The sequence below is a fragment of the Cnephaeus nilssonii genome, assembly GCF_951640355.1.
Source record: "Cnephaeus nilssonii genome assembly, chromosome: 5".
NCBI lineage: Eukaryota > Metazoa > Chordata > Mammalia > Chiroptera > Vespertilionidae > Cnephaeus > Cnephaeus nilssonii.
In genome coordinates this window covers 105,160,539-105,180,341 of record NC_137076.1, presented here as the reverse complement: position 1 = coordinate 105,180,341, position 19,803 = coordinate 105,160,539, and positions in this window count along the sequence as shown.

Below are 19,803 nucleotides of genomic sequence, written 5' to 3'. Positions count from 1 at the left end.
CCGATGGAAGTGTCTTGCTTCCCCTGGCATCCGACCCCAAATCCGTGTGCCCAAAGCCCACTAGTGTCCCAGGCTTAGCCTCAGCCCCACATTGAAGGTGGTGACCCAGATCCCAAGGTGGGTGGGATTATGGGTAGGAGGAAACGTGTCATGTTTAAGGAATCCACACTCAGCTCTGAGGCAAGCTGAGTCAGAAATGTGTGAGCAGCCCGGCAGGCGTGGCTCCGTGGCTGAACATCGACTTATGAACCAGGAGGTCACGATTCGATTCCCGGTCAGGGCACATGCCTGGGTTGTGGGCTCGATCCCCAGTGTGGGGCGAGCAGGAGGCAGCCGATCCATGATTCTCTCTCATCAATGTTTCTCTCTCTCTCTCTCCCTCTCCCTTCCTCTCTGAAATCAATAAACATATATTTTAAAAAAGAAGAAAGAAAAGTGTGAGCAGCATAGCCAGGCAGTTGTGGCTTGAGGGGGCGGGGGCCCTCTCCTGAGACTGCAGTTGGACATCAGGCAGGGTGACCGTCATCTGAAGGCTCGACCGGGGCTGGGAGATCCATTCCCAGTGAACAGTCACCACGGCTGCTGGTGGGAGGTCTCAGTTGCTCTCCATGCAGACGCCTCCAGAGGCAGGGCAGCTGGCTTCCTCCAGAGGCGTGTCCTGCATCCAGAGGGGACCCTGCAGGGCCTGGGATGACCTCGCTTCGCAGGTCACACACCTCACTCCCGCCATCTTCTGTTGACCACACAGACCGGCTCTAATTTAATATCAGAGACGACAGAAGGACGAGAGTGGCAGAGAACAGGGGTCCTGGGGGAGCTGGGGCTGGAGGGAACCATCTTGGACTTGGACACTGGTCACCACAACCAGCTTGTAATCTCTCCGCGTTCTTTTCCTGCCTGTTCACTCCTTGTCGATGGCTTCCCCGCCATCCCCTCCAGCTTGGTAGCTCTGTCCGTCAGTTCCCGGAGCTCCTGGCAGTCCTTCTCTTTCCTTCCTCGCTTTAAGGCTCATCTCCTGCCTCCGACAGTGAGAAATAAATTATACCTGGTCATAATACACCGGGGACCTCACACCCACCTCCCTGTGGCCGTGGCGTCATAAATCCATGTGAAGCGCCCGCTGCAGCACCTGGCTCGCATTAGGCGTGCAGTAAACGCTAACGGCTCCTTTTATTATCGTTATTATTATGAACTCCATCACCATCGGCACAGTCATGCCGTTATAAGCCGCCTCGTGCAGAGCCTGGCCCGGATCCTCACTCCTGTCACGAGTGGGGAGACAGCCGGGGCGGTGAGAATCGGCATTTCCTTCCCCGCCCCCCCCCCCCCCCCCGGCCCTTGTGCCTTTCAACACGGGCTGTGACATTCAGAAGAACCCATCCTGTCTGTCTGTCAGAAATGTGTGCGCAGCTCAGCTGGGCAGTCGTGGCTTGGGGGGCCGGGGGTGGGGGGGTCTCTCCTGAGATTACAAGATCAGCCTCCTGAGCCTTGAAAAGTAGCCTTGGCTTTTCCTGGAGTCCTTGAGGGGGAAGCAGGGAGGGGCGGCTTCCAGGCCAAGCCCACGGCCACATCTTCTACCCGCTCCCTCCAGGCACCCTCTGCCCCTGCCCGCAGCCGCTGCCCCCACCCTCTCTGCCTCCTGCCCAGGACGCTGCCCTGCCTGAGAAGCCGAGCGGAGCCATTGGACATGGCTGGGCCTCAAGCACTGCCCAGGGATCGCTTCATCACCGCTTCCCCAGCAGTTCACTGGCATTGTATCTTAGAGAAGTGTGGGTCTGTGATGGGCGAGAAGTGACAAACCAAAACAGAGCAAGCTGACCCTTCATCGCAATCATGCGGGACGCTCTGGCGTTCCCAAGAGCCACCTGCGCTTTACGTCAACCCCATTTCTCTGCCACCGGCCGCCATGCGCCCGTGGCCCGGGGGAGGCGGGCAGAGCCCTGACCCTGGGTGTGACTCGGGCCCCGGGGACCAGGGGGCCTTTTCCAAAGCGGCTTCTAGAGTCTGGGTTTTCTTGTCCGTAGCGGGTCCCGGTGCCGCCCCGTCACCGAGGGCACGTCCTCGCGAGCTCCTGGAGCGCAGGGGGGGCCGGCGCCGAGCGTGGGCTCAGCACGCGTGGCTCCGCTTGTCCCACTGATGTTCGTCACCGGCTCTCAGCGGGAAGTGGCTTCCTAAGCGGCTTCCGTTCCGAGATGCACCCGATGGAGCTGTCCCGTCTACAGAGAACTCAGGGCTCATCTGAGGGAAAAATACTCAGAGAGAGAGGGGGGGATGCATAGGTGGCTTAGGGGGTGTGGCCTGAAGCCGCCACCACCTGGCAGCCACTGCCGTTCCAGCCTTCCAGTGTCCTCATCTGTAATCATGTAACCTGTCCCACATGGCAGAGCACGCGGGGGGATGTCAGGTCCCGGACAAGTATCAGGCATCAGCTAACGGTGCTGATACGATCAGATTGTCATTTCATGAGCAGATGAATAAACAGAGCCCTGCCGGTTTGGCTCCGTGGTTGAGCAATGACCTAGGAACCAGGAGGTCACGGTTCGATTCCCGGTCAGGGCACATGCCCGGGTTTCAGGCTTCATCCCCAGTGTGGGGCGTGCAGGAGGCAGCCGATCCATGATGCTCCCTCATCATTGATGTTTCTCTCTCGCTCTCTCTCCCTTCCTCTTGGAAATGAATTAAAAAAAAAAAAAAAGATAGAGGCTCTTCCTCTGAACTCCCACAGTGCCCTGTAGCCACTCAGGCCCCCCCCCCCCCCGCTCTGAGGTCATTCTTAGGGACCCCCTGGTGTGAGCTAGCAGAGGGAAGCGTGGGCCATTGGAACATGGAAACAGCCACTACGAACTGGCTGCTTAAAAACACTGTTGCCCTGGCCGGTGTGGCTCAGTGGATAGAGCATCGGCCTGCGGACTGAAGGGTCCTGGGTTCGATTCCAGCCAAAGGCACGTACCTTAGTTACAGGTTCCCCAGCCCTGGTTGGGGTGCGTGCAGGAGGCAACCAATCAGAGTGACCCTCTCACATCGATGTTTCTCTCTGTCTCTCCCTCGCCTTTCTACTCTCTCTAAAAATCAATGAAAAAATATCCTCGGGTGAGGATTCACAGGTGACTTCCCGTGTAACACGAGCCCCCCCTCCTGGTGCCCACTGGGCCGTCCTGCTCACTGTCCGGTGTGGGCACCAGCCATGCCGGGCGGAGAGGACACGGGGCTGCAGGGAGCTGGGGAGACGTGGCAACGGTTCCCACGCGGCGGGCTGTGACAAGCGGGGTCACGTGGAGCTGGGACAGCGGACGATGGACGGGAAGGTCTTTCTCAATGAAGCGCTTCAGAAGAGAGTAGCTGTGAATAGCAACCGGTTTTCAGCGCGCCCAGGGAAACAGAGGAAACCCTCAAATGGGTCAGGAAACCGTCCCCCGAGGCTGCACCGGCAGCCCAGCCCGTCCCCGGGCCTCGGGCCGTCGCCCCTGGCTTCGCCGAGTGTAAGACTCAGACACCACAGTGACCCGCAGCATTTTCCCAGGTGCCGTCTCCGTCACACTCCGTGTCTCACTCTGTTTGCTATGACGTCCGAGTCCCTGCTTTAGGGCATCCTGGCTGGTGGGCTCCTGCTGCCCCTGGTCCGGAACCCGAGACTCTCCTTCTCCGGACGCGGGTTCTCAGCGCTGTTCCTCTGCCTGCCTCGCCCACGGCGCCCACACCCACGGGGCCCACGGGGCCCACACCCACAGGCCCACGGCGCCCACACCCACGGGGCCCACGCCCACGGGCCCCCGCTGCGGTCTTTGTGGCGGCCTGCTGCTCAGGGCCTGCCTGCCTGGGCCTCCTATATCCTCGCCTCTCACCGCCCTCGCTGAGCTCAGCAGGGCCCATGCCCTGAGTCCTCTGCAGGTTCTTCGGAAGGGAACATCTCACACCCCTCGCCACTTCCCCTCCCCCTCCGGTGCCCCCCCCTCCCACCTGCAGCCATTTGCACACTCAGGTCCCAGAGGAGCCCCGGCCCGGCCTGTGTCGCTGTTCTCCCGTTTGGTCCTGGCTCTCGGCCGCGCTGTCTTGTTGTGGGGCGTCTGGCCTTCAGTCCAGCTCTGCACCCGGTGCTCGCAGGTACCAGGGCTTCCCTCCTGCTGGTCCCGGTCTGAGCGCAGCGCCCCCTGCGGGCGCCCCAGCCCATCACCGCCCTCTGCTCTCTGTCCCAAGGCAGATCCTCAGTCATGGCCCGACTCCCATCACATTTTTCACAAATCTGGCAAAGAAGTGGCTCGGGAAGTCAGACTTGGGGTAGACTATTAAACTGAAAATAAGTTCCTTATGGGGAACATTTAAGCCTAAGCCGTTACAAATCCCAGCTCTACGAAGGAGGAGGGCTAAGACCTTCTAATGCCCTGACAGTTTAAACAGCCATTAAAATCCAGCCTGGTTCTCAAAGCCATGACTTAGAGTCCTAGCGGGAGGACTCACGGGGGAGGACAACGTGGGTGTATGCGGTGGGGGCAGTTACGGGAGGGAGGAGAGGAAAGAACGGGGGTTCTCCTTCTCCCAGCTCCACCGAGGCCCATCGGTGCAGCCCACGGGGTCCCCAAGCCCCTGGCACAGAGCTGACGGCTGCCCCAGGGGGGTGCCCCTGTGAGCACCCGGTCAGAACAGCTGAGAGTGACGGGGGAAAGGACATCGCCTCGGCTCATGGCCGCAGGACGGTGACAGGTGTGCGCCCCCCCTCCCCCCACACACACTGCTGCGGGGAGGCCACCTGTTAAGGGAGGAGCCAGCCCCGAGCAGCTCCCTCACTGAGAAGAGCCGCATGGACTGGGCCTCGCCCTGTGCCCGGCACCGGTCCCCTCCCAGTCACCCTGCGCATCACGGGTACCACTGAGCCGCTGATGAACATCGGGGACCCTCCATCTCTGTGTCTGTTAAGTGAGGAGAAGAGGGGTGAGAACCCCATCTGTCTGGGGGGTTCTGGGAGGGTCAGGGGGGCAGGAAGTGGGTGATCGGCCCAGCCATGCTAGTGGGGGGTGGCGAGGAGGTGGTGGGCGTGATGGGGAAGGACTTGAAGTCGTTCCCATTGGGGCTCCAGCCTCCCCCCCTCCCCCTAATCCCACTGAAAGTCATTTTCAGCCAGATCCTGACCCTCCTCCAGACCGGCTGGTACCTCCACCGGGGGCTCTGAGAATGGAAAGACACCATGCTAACCGCCCCGGAGAGGCCGTGCAGAGCTGGGAGGAGGTCTCCCCCGGGCCCCCCTGACCTTGGGATAATCCCCCCAAGTGAGGGCACATGATCAATGGCAGGGGGACTGTGGGGCTCATCCCCTGGCTTCAGACCCGGGTCCTGTTTGCCGAGCTGGCATCTGGATGCCCAGTGACATGTATATACATTGTCTAAATCCTGTAATCATCTTGGAATTCACATGCGTTGTGCCAGGATTTTAAACGCCGGCAGAAGTTGTTTTTTTAAAAAACAAGTTGTCAACGCCAATATTTCAAACGCAGTGAGTCGATTACCCTGGGTCTCGGCATTCCTCCCGCTGTTTTCATTATGGGGGGGGGGGGGGGGGGCAGGTCCGGCCAGGTGCCCCGCCCCAGCCCGGACAGCTGCGCGCACGGCCTGTGCTCCTGGGGCTGGAGCGGGGTCTGGGCACCTGCCAGGCCCGCACCCAGGGCCCCAGCCCCCCCGGCCGGGGCGACCGACCGCACAAAAGGCGCCGTGAGAGGCAGCGGGAGCGGGAGCGGGCGCGGGGCTGCAGGGGCCCCGAGGATGGGAAAGCGCCCGCCGGGCCGCCGGCCGCGCCCCTGTCCCCGGGGTGAACTCGCCCTCCCTGCGCCCGGCTCCCGGCGCGCGGCCGCGGCCCCCTCCCGCGCCCCGTGAAGAGAGGATTTCACAGTCTGCGCCGCTGAAAGGAGAGAATGGGGTCCCCTCGCGGCCCCTTTCACGGGCCGGGCTGCGGCTCAGGATGGATGGAGCCTTTGTGCGCGGGGCGGCCGGGACTCCCTTACAGTGGGAACTACAGGAACGCCCGCCGCCGGCCTGGGAACCGAGCCCGCCCGCCGCGGAGCGCCTGTCCACCTGAGAGCGGGCGCCTGCGCCTCTGTCACCCGGCCCCGGAGCCATCCATTTGGGCTGGGAGCGGCCGGGCCGCCGGGGTGCGTGGGGGCCCCCGCATATGTTGCCCATAAAAGCCCGGCCCGCCCCTCCGCCCCTCGAGCTCGCGGCGGGGGACCGGCCTGGGGGGGGGGGGGAGGCGGCCCGGGGGCCAGCCCGCCCCTCCCCGCTGCTCCATCCCTCCTCGTGGCGAGTCTGTGATCCCCAGGGCGTGGGCGGGGCAGGAAGGATGCAGACAGAACACTCCAGCCCTCCTTCCTCCATGGGAATTGTCACCAGGAGACGAAACCTTAATTATTTATTCTATTTTATTTGGGGTCTAAAATAAGGAGATGAAATCTGGAATCTGGCCCGAGCGCCCGGCCTGCCGGTGTGTTGGCCGTGCCTAGTTTGCAGGCTCCCTTTTGTCCCTCTCCCCCCGGATGATTCATGCGCGAAAGCATGTTGTGTCATTTACCCGGCGAGGCCGCCTGAGAGCACTCCCCTTCAGAGAAGCTCCCGAAGGGGCCAGAGCATATGTTCCTGCAGATGCGAGCCCAAGTTCATCCTGAAGGCGGTGGGGAGATGGGGCTCTGGGAACACCAGGAAAGTGGGGGGCGGGGGGGCTTATTGGGCGGCTTGGGGGTGAACCAACACTGCCCCTCAGCCCCTTGTCCCCCCATCTCTCTCCTGGTGGGGTTAAGGTGTGTGGCTTAACACCCGGTTTTGAATACAAAGTTAATCCCTTAAAACCGTCCTTCAGCCTAGTCCGGTGGCAGGTGTGGCTCAGAGGCTGAGCTCTGATTGACCTATGAACCAGAAGGTCCCTGGTTCGATTCCGGGGCAGGGCACATGCCCGGGTGGTGGGCTTGATCCCGGGTGTGGGGCGTGCAGAAGCAGCCGATCAATGATTCTCTCTCATCGTTGAAGTTTCTCTCTCTCTCTCTCTCTCTCCCTCTCCCCTCCTCTCTGAAATCAATAAAAATATATTTTTTTAAAAACAAAACCCCTCTTTCAGCCTGCAGGGTTCCCAGTGTTCCCCTTTGGAGATGCGTGTTAGACCGGTCCTTACTGCAGGAACTCTGCACGGGGAGCAGGGCCTGCTGAGGTTTCCTCCGTGGGGCTGGGGAGGTGGTTCCCCACACCCGCCTGCAGGGGCAGCAGGCCTCTCAAAGCAGGTGCTTCCCTCTCGGGCGGCTGACAGGCCCCAGGGCTGCCGTGGAGGGCGCTGCTGGGCACACTCCTCCTTCGGGGGCTGAGCACACCCCCGTGCTTCATTAGCCCACCGGCTCCGTCGGGGTCCGATGTTGGTGCCACTACTTACCTTGTGGCCTAAGACACAAACTGTGCCTCAGTTTCCTCCCCCGTAAAATGGGGATGGAGATGTATGCAGGTTTCCAGTTGTAATGACCATCAAGTGACGGAATACGTGAGCTCTCGGTTCATTGTTTTTCACGCTGTTTGTTGGGCATGCACTCTGTGTTCCATGCTTTCTCTGCCTCCCGTCATTCCGTCCTCAGTGGCTATCATTATCCCCCTTCCACAGGTAAGGAAACTGAGGCTCCGGGAGAAACAAGGGGGTGAAGGCGTTTGCTCTGTGTCTGCAGTGGTTTTAAGGGCCATGGTGCAGGGACCCAGGGTGGAGGCCAAGAGGGAGAGGCCATAACCCTTTTTAAAGGGGCCTTACAACCTATAGATGAGCACACTGTGGGTGGCAGAGCGCGGTGGAGTGGTGAGGAGGCTTATCCCGGGCATCAGACCCGGGCATCAGAAGTGCTGGGTTCAAATCCCGTCGCCACTGATTACTGAGTGGGTCACCTTGAGCGAGTTCCTGACCTCATGGAAGCCTCTTCGCCTCTTCAGTGGGCACAACAGTAGTTCCTGCCTCAAGGGGTTGCTGTGAAGCTGGGAAGACAATGTAATTGGCGATTGCGATCTGGGAACAAAGCCGCCCACCGGGATTGGAAAGGTGTCCTTTCTGGCCCACTCTTCAGTCCCTGCCCCACAGGCCCCGGGTTTTGTGGAATTCCGCAGCTGGAGATTTTTCTGTCTGGCTGATGCATTTTACATGTCAGTTTCACTGCTGCCTCACTTAACCCTCCCTCCGAGGACTCCGCCTCTGGTACAGGCAACCTAGGCAGCATTTCTCCTCCGGTCCCGTCCTCTCCCGAGTCTCTCCTGAGCCCTCGTCCTGGGCTAGCTCCTGCCATGGCACCAATATGGCACTGACATGGCACCCGGCCCGGCCCCTCCTAGCACTCACCCCCTCTCTAATTATCTGCTCCACTCCGGTCTTCCAAGTCTGATCGGGGAGCCATGGAGACAGGCACCTTGCTCAGGCCGCCTTGAGCTCAGTCCCCAGCCAGGAGCGCCTCCGGGAATTCCATCCCCCACTAAAAGCGACGGGCACTCTTCTGGAGAAATGGCTGATCTCAGGTCTGAGGCAGAAAATGTACAAAATGAGCCTGATCATCTTTTACCAGAAGGCAGGGGGACTTTCAAAGACCTTATGTGCACCAAGGAAAAGCTGGAATAGCTCGAAACACATGAGATATATTTGAAGCCCTGATCCCACTGACTTTGGAGAAGGCTAGATGACCAACTCGTTCTTCTGAGAAATGGTAACTAGAGAGAGAGGCTGCAACAGGCCTCCTGCCTTTACTTAGTGACGGTGCCTCGGGAGAGAAGTTAGTTGATGGAGAGAAGTTTCTCTTATGGAAGTACTAGAGGCCTAGTGCACGAAATTCGTGCATGGGTAGGGTCCCTAGTGGCTGCTGGCTGCTGGCTGCTGGCTGCTGGCTGCTGGCTGCTGGCTGGGGCCTCCCTTGGTTCTGTGCCGCCCCCTGGTGGTCAGTGCATGTCATAGTGAGTGATCAAACTCCCAAGGGGATACTTTGCATATTAGGCTTTTATATATATACTAGAGGCCCAGTGCATGATTGAATCATGCACGTGTAGGGTCCCCTACACGCTTTCGCTTTTCACGGTGGAGCTGGGTGCCTGTCCGCTGGTGCACCAGGCCTTTCAGAAGCCTCCGGCTCAGCGGAGGCTTCTGAAAGGCCTGGTGCCGGAGCAGACAGGCACCCAGCTCCCCCACTTTTGATGGTCCGCGGCCGCTGAGGGGGGCTACCCTGCTGTTGAGAGGCGCAGGGGGCGGGACTCCTGCCCCCTGCGCCTCTCAACGGCCACTGAGGGGGGCTGCCACGGACACCTGGCTACCCTGCTGTTGAGAGGCGCAGCTGGGTGTCCATGGCAGGCCCCCTCAGTGGCCGCGGATCTGGCCGTTGAGAGGCGCAGGGGGCGGGAGTCCCGCCCCCTGCGCCTCTCAACAGCAGGGTAGCCCCCCTCAGTGGCAGCGGATCCGTGCCTCTCAATGGCCAGATAGGCCACCCCGAGTCCTGCCCCCCAGCCTCCCGCCACCCAATTGTGGGTGTAGCGGAGTGATGGTAATTTACATGTTACTCTATTATTAGATAGGATTGATATGGCTAATAAATGAGTATGGAATGATAGAATTAGAATGCCACTATTACACAACCCAAGATGAAGGAATGGAGCTAGCAATTGACCATCAACTTTAAATATCACCAGGAGAGAGACCAGCAGCCATGAAGTGCCCATGGGGGAAGAACATCATGCCGCCTGTAACATCTTTTCCAAACGTAGAATGTAATCAGATTAAGCCCAGAGATCTAACTAACAATTTGTAAGAATGACAGGGGACAGAGGAAGCTGATCAATGATACTGTAGAGATGCAGATGGTGAGAAAACATACAGACAAAAGGCCTGATTTCCACCAAAAATATTGGAAGAAAAAAGGAGAGAAGAAGAGAGGGAAGCCTGTACATTAAAAGAAACTTGGAGAGCCCAGCCAGTGTGGATCAGTGGTTGAGCTTTTATCTATGAACCAGGAGGTCACTGTTCGATTCCTAATCAGGGCACATGCCCCAGTTTTGGGCTTGATCCCCAGTAGGGAGTGTGCAGGAGGCAGCTGATCAATCATTCTCTCTCATCATTGATGTTTCTCTCTCCCTCTCCCTTCCTCTCTGTAGTAAATAAACTATCTATGTATATAAAAGCCTATTATGCAAATTGTCCCCACGGGAGTTTGAACGGGAGACTGATCGCTCCCTATGATGTGCGCTGACCACCAGGGCATGGTGTGGAATGAAGGAAGGCCCCAGCTGGCAGCCGGAAGGCCCCGATCGGCCCTGATCACCAGCCAGGCCTAGGGACCCTACCTGTGCATGAATTTCATGCACCGGGCCTCTAGTATATATAATAAAAATGAAATAATGGCTTTACTTAAAAAAAAAAACACTTGGAGAGACATATCAACAGACTGCAATGTGCAGACCTTATTTCCATATTAATTTTAATCGGTTGTAATTTTTAGAAATTATGAGACAAGGAGATGGAAACATTGCCAGGGTATTTAATGATATTAAGGAATTATGGTCAATTTTTAGATAGGATAGTGACATTGTGCTTATGGGTGTATTTAAATAATTTTTTTATCTTTTAGAGATGACGGTAAAATGTTTATGGATTAAATAATATAACGCCTGAGATTTGCTTCGAAATAGAAAGGGGAGAAGTGGGCGGGAGGCGTTTGATGTAACAAAGCTGATCATCGGTGAAGCACGTGACGGCAAGTGCAGTCCTTCAAACTCTCTTGTACGTGTGTGAGAATGTCTATAATAAAAAGGAAAAACCTTGCTGATGTCGGCTTCTGCCAGTGAGAACAGATCTGAGGGAGTCAGGGAACTCTTGTCCAGGGTTCCGGTGCCCACTCTTCCCACGCACCCCGTGGCTGATTCCATGGAACGAGAGGAAGTGATTGTGCTCACTCACGGCCCGTTTTATCTGCTAGGACGTGAGCTGCACAGAGGCAGGGACGTCGTCTTATTCACTGCTCATCCCGAGTGCCCGTCCCTGTGCCTGGCACCGAGGGAGCCATCTGTAATCCTCATTCAGTCACTGCCCCTCATGCAGAGTCAGGACTGTTCCCATTTCACAGGTGAGAACTCTGAGGCAGACAGAGCTGAGGGCCTTGCCCGCGGTCACATGGCCGGTTAGCGGCGGGGTGAGGACTCACACTCCAATGTCTCCGAGGCTGCCCTTTTTTGGTTGGGGCGTCTCAGCCGGGTACGGGAAGCTGAAATGAGCTGCCCCGGTCTGGCTTTTGTAGGCACAGAGTGGTTGTCCTTCTGTAGCTCTTCTGTGTGACAGAAACAGAGCGGGAGAGGGGAGGGTGGCAGTCACAGCTCGCGTTCCTTAGGCTGGACACCGGCAAGCACTTTACCCCAAAGGACTCACTTAATGTCTCAGACGACCCGGGAGGTGAGCTCTGTTACCCCCGAGAGCACACACATCTGACCCCTGAACCAAGCCCTTAATCCCCATATCAGAGCCTTTCCCCTCATTAAAGCCATCCTATACAATCCTATGTAATAAAAGGGTAATATGCAAATTGACCCTACCGGCAGAATGACTGGTCGCTATGATGCGCACTGACCACCAGGGGGCAGACGCTCAACGCAGGAGCTGCCCCCTGGTGATCGGTGTGCTCCCACAGGGGGAGCTCCGCTCAGCCACAAGCCAGGCTGAAGGCTGCAAGTGCAGCAGCGGTGGCGGGAGCCTCTCCTGCCTCGCTGGCAGTCCTAAGAATGTCCCACTGATGGCTTCGCGGGCCTAAGCTGTTAGTCAGACATCACCCGAGGGCTCCCGGGCTGCCAGAGGGATGTCTGACTGCCAGCTTAGGCCCAGAGGGAGCAGGCCTAAGTCGGCAGGTGGACATCCCCTGAGGGGTCCCGGACTGTGAGAGGGCGCAGGCCAGGCTGAGGGACTCCACCCCCAAGTGCACAAATTTTTGTGCACCGGACCTCTAGTTGAAAATAAAACCATACTGTAGAGAGTGACCGGGGCTGGGGCGTCTGCTGAAGGCATAGCCAGGGGCAGCAGGTTGACAGGTTAAACTGGATAACTAGGGCCCCTTAGTGCAATAAGCCCCTCCTCAGCGCCAGCTCCCTAAAGGCCCTCCCCTCTGTTTCTCCATATTCCAACCAAGAGCCCCGGACTAGACAGACGTCCCAAAGGCTACTGCCCGCCGGGCACCCTTTCTTTCTGCACTGAGATCCGCGGTCCCACCCAGGGAGCAGGCGTGTCGGGATGGGCCCCCATCGAGCACTGGAGGCTCCTGTCTGACCCTCAGAGAGGCCTCTTACAAATTACCTGGGTCCTGCATCGGTCAACTGCAAAGGCCGATTGCCTCCGCGTGGCTCCTGGAATTAGGGGTGATTGAAAGAAGTCCAGGAGCAAACACCGTGGCGGGAGAGAGGACGCGGGATGCATGGAGGGTGCGGAAATCTCCTGCGGGCCCCTGGGTGCAGGCCCCCCTCCCCCCGGGGCAGTGCTGGGAGGACTCATAGCGCACTGAGCCCTCGGAGGCAGGGGAGGAGGCACCAGCGGCCAGCCGGGGAGTGGAGGCGCACTGGTCCTCGGCTAACACAGGGGTTCCCTGCAGCGGGGTGGGTCGGGGGAGCGAATGGCCGTGACTTAGTTCCTCTTGGACGGACAATTTTAAATGCACGTTGGAAACGCTTTCCAAAGCCGAGGGCCCACGGGGCAGTCGTTGATCGGGAGCCACGCTGGCCTCTCCGAGGCTCCCAGAGCCCAGGGCCTTGGTCCCGGTGCAGGCACTTCCCCCGCCGTTTCAATGGCCTCCCGCCTCGCATCCTCCGGGCTGTCATCAGACCCCTGTCACCGGCCAAGGGGAAAGAGCAGGCCATGTTACAGGGGGAGGGAGGGAGGGAGGGAGGGGGGAAAGAGCAGGCCATGTTGCAGGGGGAGGGAGGGAGGGAGGGGGGAAAGAGCAGACCATGTTGCAAGGGGAGGGAGGGAGGCTGTGGGGGAAAGAGCAGACCATGTTGCAGGGGGAGGGAGGGAGGGAGGGAGGGAGGGAGGGAGGGAGGGAGGGAGGGAGGGAGGAAAGAGCAGGCCATGTTGCAGGGGGAGGGAGGGAGGGAGGGAGGGAGGGAGGGAGGGAGGGAGGGAGGGAGGGAGGAAAGAGCAGGCCATGTTGCAGGGGGAGGGAGGGAGGGAGGGAGGAAAGAGCAGACCATGTTGCAGGGGGAGGGAGGGAGGAAAGAGCAGACCATGTTGCAGGGGGAGGGAGGGAGGGAGGCTGTGGGGAAAGAGCAGGCCATGTTTCAGGGGGAGGGAGGGAGGCTGTGGGGGAAAAGGTAGATGAGTCTTCTCATCCGGGTGATGGTTATTCAGGGCTTCCATGTGGCCGTCACTGTTCTGGGCTGCGAGGGAGGAGGGACAGTGCCAGCTAAATTATTAAAACTGTGACTCACCCTAGCTGGTTTTTCTCGGTGGTTAGAGCGTCGGCCAGCAGACTGAAGGGTGCTGGGTTCAAGTACGTCAAGGGCATGTACCTCAGTTGCAGGCTAGATCCCTGGCCCCCGTCGGGGTGCATGTGGGAGGCAACCAATGGATGTGTCTCTCCCATAGATGTTTCTCTCTCTGTCTCTCCCCCTCCCTTCCACTCTCTCTAAACAAAAATCCATGGGAAAATATCCTTGTGTGAGGATTAACCAAAAACAAAATAACAACAACAACATTTGGGAGTCGGGCCCAGTCACACCCACCGGCCTCAGCGCGAGAGGTTTCCGTTTATCTCCCACGTCGTCCAAACGGCACCAGGGACACAGCGAGGGGGGTCCTCGGTCTGCACCCCAGGCTCCTCGGGCAGGCGGCCCACCAGCCCGCCGCCGCCTGCCTGGAACCTGCAGCGGTTCTCGGCGCCCGAGAGGAGGACCAGAAACCTCACCGTGAGGTACAGGGTTCTCCACCAGCCCCCGAGGGCTCCTGCCCGGCGGCGTCCTGGGTGGCGTTTTGTATGTCCTCTCCTCTCATCCTCCCACCATCCGTGCGTGCTGCCGTCATCCGCATGTGGCACCTGAAGAAATCAAGTCACAGCCGGTTCAGTGTCTCTCCCATGGTGGGCGGGGCAAGGATTTGCCCCAGGAGCGCTGACCCCGAGGCCACGGACTTCTCGATGCCCCTCTTGAGCCCAGGTGCTCCTCCTGGGCATCCGGTCGCCTGCCCGGCCCTGTCCAGCCTATTCCATTCGTCTCCTGCTCTCCCTCTCTCCGGAAAGCGATGTGAACCTTCCAGACGTGGTTGGAGGTTCGCCCGCTCCAGCCCTGGCATCCCAGTTTCTCGTTTCTCTCGGCCCCTGAGGCTCCCGGGTGGCTGGCACGCACCTCTGGGCAGTAGTTGTGCAACTCCCTGGCTCTCCCCCAGCCACACTGGAAGCTTCTAGAACACAAGGCCCCAAAGAGCTTGCATAGCCTGGGGATGACACAGACATGAATCCCCCAAATAAAAATATACCTGAAAAGGGAGAAGCAGAAGCTCAGATATTGTCACACCAATGTGCATAACAGTCGAAGTCACAAGAGGCAAAAGGCCGAAGCCGCCCAAGTGTCCATCAGCAGGCGGACGGATAAACAAATGTGGTCTCTCCAGACAATGGACTATGATCCCGCCGTGAAAAGAAAGGACGTTCTGACACACCTACAGCGAGCGTGTCAAACTCAAAGGCGAACACGGGCCAAATAAACAAGGTTGAAGTGTATGTGGGCCGCAAAAAAACTTCAATTTCCATAGAAACGTAGGTTTATTTCTATAGAGACATGCCGAATACAAAAATACAAAGGGCCAAAATAAATGAGTCATCTTTAACATAAAATAATAGAATATTTTAATAAAAATTAATATTTTTTTCTTGAACACTAACTTACCAGACACTGACTAACTGCACAGATTAATAAACGTAACACAAATAAACCTATTTTTCTTGTTCTCCGAAAGCGAAATAGTTCCTGTTGCGCACACCAAACAAGTCTAATGACGTGGCCATTGGCTGCTAAAATATTCGCTGCTGGTATTAGTGGAGAGATGGTGCGCCTGCCCGTAAGGCGCTTAAGGGAAATGAATGCAACACGATTATAGTCATCAGTCATTTGCCAACGTTGTAGTTTGTTATTAATAATTATATAACAGGATATTGTAAAAATTAGGTTACGAAATTTTCATTAAAACATTTCTTACATACGGTTATATTGGCTGGGCTGCAAAAATATTCATTGTGGGCTGCATGCGGCCCGCAGGCCACGAGTTTGACATGCTTGCGCTACAACATGGATACACTTGAGGACACTGTGCTAAGTGAAATAAGCCGGTCACAAAAGAACAGATAATGCATGTTTCCACTTATCCAAGGTCCATGGAACAGTCAAGTGTATGGAGACAGAAGGCAGAGGGGGGTGCCAGGGGCTGGGGGAGGTGGGGGGAGCTAGTGTTTAATAGGTACAGAGCTTAGTCTGAGAAGAAGAACAAAGTTCTAGGGATGGATGGTAGTGATGGCTGCACAGCATTATGAGTGTACTTAATGCCAGTAAATTGTACCCTTAAAATGGTTAAAATGGTAAGTTCTATGTTAGGTGTATTTAACTACAATAAAAACAAAAACGAGAGAGATCATAAGGAAAAGAACTGAGGTCTGTAAGAAAGACTAAGAGTAAAAAACGCTTGTTCTAAGTCAGGTGGGATGGAAAAGAAATCTCAGAGGAGCTACGGGCAGCCCCCAAGTGTGGGAGTGTGACCCCACTTTATCGGCTCTGTGTGCTTTGTCCGGGGGCTTATGGATGAAGCAGGCCTACAGGAAGCCAACCTTGCTGGCAGAGTCGCCATTGTAGCAAGCGCCCAGCACCAGCCACCTGCCAGGATTAACCACTAAAGGCTGCACAAATATTACCACATTATCTGCTCCCCCACCGATCTCCCAGGAGAGGGTCTCGCTCAGCCCCTAACTCCTTTGAGAGATGAATCCTGTGTCTTTTCGCTGTAATTTTCTGTTTGGGGCAAAAGTCTCAACTCTTCTGAGAACCCAGAGACCCCTTCGCCGTCTGCAAGCCTCTCCTCCTCGCCCAGGTAACGCTACCTGCCTGGGAGGGACGTGCAGGGGACGTGACTGGCCTTCGCGCCCTGTGAAGCAGTGCCTGAATGTCGCTTCTGACCCGCTGGGTCTGAAAGGGGCTCCAGACAGCTTCGCAGAAACAGGAGCGCCGCCCCGGGCCTGCCGTCTGTTCAGCCTGGGTGGGGTTACCTGGCTCCCTGAAATCCTCTAAATACCCCAATAAATGAACCAACACAATCCGACGGGGCCCTCGATGTCACAAAGTGCTCTTTGTCCACTAATTTCACGTGAGTCATTATGTTTTAATTTATGATCATATTTCATAACCCACCAGCAAATGGGCTGCCGTGTATTTGTGAAAAGTGATGAGGTCCTAGTAACGTGAAACCTCATTCAGGCCCGGAGCTTAGAAATCTGGGCTCGGAGAAGTGCGGGGAGACTGTCAGACTTCGGGGAAGCGTTTTACAATCTATGAATCAGTAATGCGTGAAGTGGTCAGGTTTCTTAATAACAACCCCGAAAATCAAGATGAATTTAAGGAACTCTGTCTGCACCCCCAGCGGTGGGCCCCGTGGCCTGCGTTATTGCGCCCTGGAGAACGTCATGGGCCCTGAGCCCTACAGCGACTTTGAGTTGAGCAGGAGAGTCAGTAAGGATGAGACTTTTTACTCTGAAATTACTACCTTCTCATTTCCCACCCGATTCCTAGAAGTGCTGGTTTGCTTTAAAACCCTATCACTGGTCTCAAGAAGCTGCAAAGTGTTAATGATGCCTTCATTATGCCTCTGAAAAAACACATGTGAGGGCCCTAACCGGTTTGGCTCAGTGGATAGAGCGTCGGCCTGCGGACTGAAGGGTCCCAGGTTCGATTCTGGTCAAGTGTATGTACCTTGGTTGCAGGCACATCCCCAGTGGGGAGTGTGCAGGAGGCAGATGATCAATGTTTCTCTCTCATCGATGTTTCTAACTCTCTATCCCTCTCCCTTCCTCTCTGTAAAAAAATCAATAAAATATACATATTTTTAAAAAATACATGTGAGGGCCACAGCAGCAGAGACCACAGAAGAGAAAACTGAGGTTCTAATGACAATAAAAGACATTTTTCCAGAGCCTCTCCTTCCAAAGCAGCAGCACCGGGCTCCGCCCCTTACACTCCTAGACTCCACCCCTCATGCTCCTAGACTCCGCCCCTCGTGCTCCTAGACTCCACCCCTCATGCTCCTAGACTCCGCCCCTCGCGTTCCTAGACTCCACCCCTCGCACGCAGGTCCCTGAGCCCATTAATCAACCTCTGGACCACACTGTAAAGCAATCTCTAAAGACGTGTCCCAGGTCCAACTAGACAATTTTATAACTCAGGAGGGTTTCGTTTAATGCGATGTTTTCAACGTTTTTTGCCCATGAAATGTAAGGACAAGTAGAATTGCTCTGCGGAGTCTGGCTAAGGCACCAGTCAGGGTCGTGAAAGTTGCTTTAATACTCAGCTGTGCCCAGCCGTCAGAGGCGTGACGGAACCACGGGGTTTTTATAACTGTCTTGATAGCACAACCTGGCCCATCTTGCCAAGTGCAAATCGTTTTTATTATCTTGGGAACTGAACCAACTTTTTCAAAGTCTGAACTCACGGCAAACCCATCCATTTTAGAAAGCTTTAAAAATCAGCAAAACCCAGAGCTCCCAAATGTTCCCGGAACTGTACTGTCATTTGGTCAAACCTTCGCCTTCATTCATTCAATAAACACTGTGCTTGCTTGCTGAGCATGTGCCATTCTAAGCGCTCGAGATACAGTTCAGAACCATCGAAGAAAACTTGGCCCTCACAGCGTCCTCTCTCTTGCCCACTGCCCATCCCTGCCTTGGTCTGCAGGGAGCCACAGTGGCTAGATTGGACTTAGACTGGGTAACGTGGGTTTCTCATTTGCTGGTCTTTGGCGGAAGAACCAAAATATCAATAAAAGGAGGGCATAACCAGAGCAGTTTATCTGGAAGAGAGTGTGATGGAGTTGGAGACTTGCCTGGGTGCCCAACAAGCCTGCTATTTTTACCACGATGGTATGTGACAAGATGAATAAAAATAGCAAAGTTTTCTTAAAAAAAAAAAAAGACCTTTTGCTTGCACTTTCTCTAAGCTTGGGAAAATATTATTTGATCAGATCAAATACAATGCACATATGTCTTTAATTTGGAGTGGCTGTGGGAGATGGAGATGGATGTATATCACGGGACCAGCACCCTCCCCGATCCTAGTGTCCTTGACAGTGGCCTCTCTTAGTGAGCTACCACCCTCTAAGGTACAGGACACCCGGCTTTCACGTTGCTCAGAAATCGAGTTCCCTGGTGGACATTGATATTGGGTCTCAAAAGAACTGTTGGACCAGAAAGAAACTCACTACAGACTGATTCATTTGCCTGTCAGCATAACTATTATTGCTCGTCGCACATTCAATTCTTATAAGTATATCTCTAGTGACACATGATTTCGCTCATCTAGGGGAAATGATGAACAACATAGACTGATGAACAAGAACAGAACCAGAAACAAGGAGGCATCGATCGGACTATCGGGCCTCAGAGGGAGGATAGGGGAGGGTGGGGGGAGGGGGGAGAGATCAACCAAAGGTCTTGTGTGCATGCATATGAGCCTAACCAATGCTTAAGTTCAACAGAGGGTTGGGGCATCCATGGGGAGGGGTGTGGGATGGGAATGGGGGGATGAGGACAAATATGTGACACCTTAATCAATAAAGAAATTAAAAAAAAAAAAGAAAAGAAATCGAGTTCCCAAGGCCTCGCTGAGCTCAGCTCAGCCTCACTGAACTACAGATGTAACTTTACAAAATATATTATGTTCCACACCGCAGCTGTGTGACTTTGGGCGAGTCACGTCCACTCTGAACCTTTTGTGTGATCGATACGATCACACCCTTTACCGTGAGATCCCACTCTGTGGTCCTTCAGCGTGATTCCAGCCCCGGCCCGAGATATTAGCCTGGAACGTCATTTTTGCCTCAGGTGACAAGTTCTTACTTTAAATCAGTTCAGAAACCCAGTGGGCCCAAGAACCACCTCTTTCATCCCGGTTCCCACTCCTGCGGCTGACACGATCCCAAAATCCTTCACGAAACAGTGACTGCTCCCTGGGGTCCAACTGTCCCCATCCCAGCTCTGCCATTCACCAACTGTGAGACCCGCCAGTTACACGGACTCTCGGGGCCCCGGTTTCCTTATCGATACCGTGGGGATCGAACAGGACTGTGCTGCTCCTGGGATTGAAATGAAGTTCGGTAAGGGACTGACCCACGGCCTGGACGGTGGGAAGTGCTCATGTCCTTCAGGCATTGTCCAGAGGGATGGACAGCACCCTCCTTTTCTTCTGGCCGCAGAGAGTGTGAATAATTCTGCTCGGAGGATTCCAGAAGCATCCTGGGCCATGACACGATCCATGTTCAGTGTTGTAATTTAGAGCCAGAGCCGCCGCTCATTCATTTTATTTTCCTTGTTCTGAAAAGCACGCGGTTTCTGCTTTCTAGCCCCAGACTGGGCCAGGGATGGTGGCCTGGGGAGGAAAACGTGGGCATTGCTGCCCCTGAAAGAGACATTTGAGTCCCGCTCAGCTTTCATCAGTCCCAGACTCAGGGAAACCATGTGCCTTCCCTCTAATCGCTTCTTTCCTCCTAAGACCTAATTTCCTCCGCACTGGCCCGCTTCTTGCAAGGGAAAGACCAGTCCCTTCTCA